Below are 3,548 nucleotides of genomic sequence, written 5' to 3' on the forward strand. Positions count from 1 at the left end.
ATAATAATCACAAAATATATCTGATCTCTAAATTGTACTATATCAGAGTTCTCCATAGACCCCGGCGTCCAGCTATTTAGCCACTTAGATATTCCATGTGGGTCGTTTCTGACTAAATTAAAGGTAATGTCTAAAAATCCGCCATGTGTTTCCTGCTACCATTGGTTCTCAACAATCTAACATAAGAGAGCTTACAAATACTTTTCCAATAGCAAGATAACAATAAAGGATTTATTCGCAAACCTCATCACTTAGGCTAGACAAGTTTATATGATTACATTGGCATCTACTTAGTATATCTTATGACAATGGCAGGACATTTAATTGGCCAATGTTCTTAAGCTCATGTCCAACATTTCTGTTGGCCAATAAGAAAACAAGGAGGGCTTAAACTCATAGTAAGGATGTTCTTTTTACAAATTCTTTGTTAAGTGTTTCAGGTCCACCCAATAGATCAGAGGGCACATAAAGTGTGGCTAAAACCACCAAACCATTTCTAATTTTGGATGAGTCCCAATCAAAACCTCACTTCGGTGTAAACAACATTTCTCATGGTATAGGCCAGGCCTGCTTGAGTGCATAGCTAAGTGGTAAGGTGACCTTGTTCTTATGCATAATGTGTAATACATGCTGCATCATAATTGCAACAATTAAAGTCTATGTCTTTACCTCTCTGTGCACTCTCTATCCCATTCTTCTCTTGTTTCATAGCTGAGCACTATGTATTTAGTGATTGCTTACACCCACTCTCTCTCACACCACCTAGCCTTTTAATTGGCATCCTTTACGTTCAGTGGACTTTTCCCTCTGGTATACATATTGGATAATGTTAACTATTGTCCGCAGGGTTGATCTATTCTTAAAGACGGGCTGAAACCAAAAATTAAAAAAAGACTGAGTGAAACTGTCTTTCAGGCACTTTGAGTTGACGGTTCCTCTATTCAAACCCATCATCTACACTTTGGTCAAGGAATAAAACCTCTGATCAAAAAGCACTAAACTGCAATAAAAAAAAACCTTTCATTTTAATGAGGTTCCAATATTATATATTATTGCCTATCTTTTTTGTCACAGATGATTGTTTAACATGGACCTCTAATTTAATTAAGCCAGCTAGCCACCCACTCTGGGCCAGACATTGCACGTTTGGTGCCCTAGGCAAGCTCTTTATTCCCTATAGGAAGTGCGCCCCCTTCACCGTCTGTATTCATTGTTAAAAAGGATTGTCTTCGATACACACATTTTGTGATTAATGTCTGTATCACACACTCAGAACCGCAATTGGCTTGCAGCTTGCACACTAAGAGTGTACTCCGTGTACTACTGTTGCGGCCCATTCCAGTTTGTACACTAGGTGGCTCTATGACCACACATATGTTTAGTGCTGTGGTCTGGTTTACTGTGGCTAGCAGGCTGCATGTCTAACACACCCGGAATCCTGCCCTCATAATAACAGACCTAAATAGTAACTGAGAGGTTGGCCACATCATGTTCAGAGGCAGTATTGGCTTCCATCTGAGGCTACTGGATGTACACGTGTCTGTGTTTGATATGGAGGATGTTTCTAGTTAGGTTCTTGCTTGGGTTGGCATCTAGGAAGACCTCAAACGTAAATTAAAGCAAAGACACAGCCTAGCATTCTATACCCAGAACTATAGCCAACATGTTTTAGATTATAATTAATGTTTGGACGCTTATTATACATTCATGTACGGACAAACACACACACAAACACGCACACTTTGTATGTTTGTGCATACACAATGTAAGATTGCTGCACATGATGGGCAGCAGTGATGGACTATGGATAGCAATGTTTCTTGGGTGAATTAGTTCAACCATGAACACATCTTTCCATTAGCATGAGTGTGTCACTTTCTATACTCTATTATTTCAACTGCCAGAACCCAGTGCATTAGTGATGAATACAGGCCGCTCCTGCTGGCCTCCACCAGCAGCCAGGAGCACTGCTTAAATGGGGCAGAAATTAGCACCTCCTGTTGGGCCATACGGGATCATAGTTAATGTGTCGTGCTGTGCTTTGATGCTTGCTTGCTGTGAAAAGAAGATTCAGACACAAAAGTGTGATCAGAATGGCTCTGTGGGAGTGTGTGTGTGTGTGTGTGTGTGTGTGTGTGTGTGTGTGTGTGTGTGTGTGTGTGTGTGTGTGTGTGTGTGTGTGTGTGTGTGCGTGTGTGCGTGCGTGCGTGCGTGCGTGCGTGCGTGCGTGCGTGCGTGCGTGTGTGTGTGTGTGTGCGTGTGTTGTTGTGAGTGTGCGTGGTAGTGTGTGTGTGTGTGTGTGTTAGTGTGAGCACACATTCATGCAAAACATATAATTCCCAACAGGTTCTCAGCCTTAGAGTTTACCTTGACGATGAATTCTTCTGGAGAACGCTGTCTGAAAGAGGCCATATCGTCTCATTGAGGTGAATTGTATTTTGCTTTGGGCAACACAGAGAAAGTTGATTTGAATATAAAAACAAGTCTATGCAAAACACCAGTGATCTAGAGATTGGAAAGGAGTGGTTGTGCATCGCTGTCTTTTTTAGAATTGAAAGAACAGAGATACCTTCATTGTGCCTTTATTTGTACAATGGAGTTGTTTCAGAGTGAAACACGAATGTCTGAAATCTATCTAAGCAAAACGGGACAGAGACAGAGGGGATAGATTGATTTTTCCGAATGAAGGAAAGAGAGATGTAAAGAGGTAAAAAAAAATTATGTGGTGGGTGCAGGGTGTGGAACCCTGGCTCCCATGGGTGGACCCTGCAGAAGGACATTGTAATGACAGGGCATCTAGTAGTTTGAAGATATAAATACGTTTTAAACGAACACAAGTTCTGTTCCTATGGGATGAACCTGGACAGCCCCACCCACTGGGGCTGAAATGACAGGGTGGCTAGAGATGTGAGCATGTATGGGAGAGTTCGGCAAACGGTGTGGCAGTACAAGACTGTTCGCTCATCAGAAATGGGTCACTGCTCCAAAGAATCTATACAGATACATTCATACTATTACAATTATGACTTCTCCTCAGATTGCCAGTAGGCCGAGTTGCAAATTATCATTATGCATAAAACAGTTCCATATCACCTACGATATTATGTAAATTACATAATTAGATCATATATCCACATATAGCTGTATGGGGGGGCTATATGGGGGCTCGTCCATTCGGTTTGCGCAATAGTTGAGTGTAGATTTTGTTTTGCCTTTGTTTGTTTGCCTTGAGGGTAAAACGCTTGTTGCTCATTTTGCGAGTGTTTTTTCAGTAATTAAGGGGAGAGTTCATGGTGCATGTGGGCTGACGGATCAGGGTGAGTATCAGGGTTGCTCACTTAATTTATGCCAGTACCAAAAAGCCGGTTGACAAGTGTTGTCCTCCAACCCGGTATCACGCGATTGCGTGCTCCTGCGCACGAACGTTAATCTATTGAAGCGTGTTCCAGAGCACGATAGTCCGACTTTTTGCGTGTTACACAGAACGAAATGTAAACCAATGCATTCTGAATGGGAGTGTTCTAAGACAATTAACGTGCTCCACAAAA

Source organism: Gadus morhua, chromosome 9 (assembly GCF_902167405.1).
Source record: "Gadus morhua chromosome 9, gadMor3.0, whole genome shotgun sequence".
In the NCBI taxonomy this organism is placed as follows: domain Eukaryota; kingdom Metazoa; phylum Chordata; class Actinopteri; order Gadiformes; family Gadidae; genus Gadus; species Gadus morhua.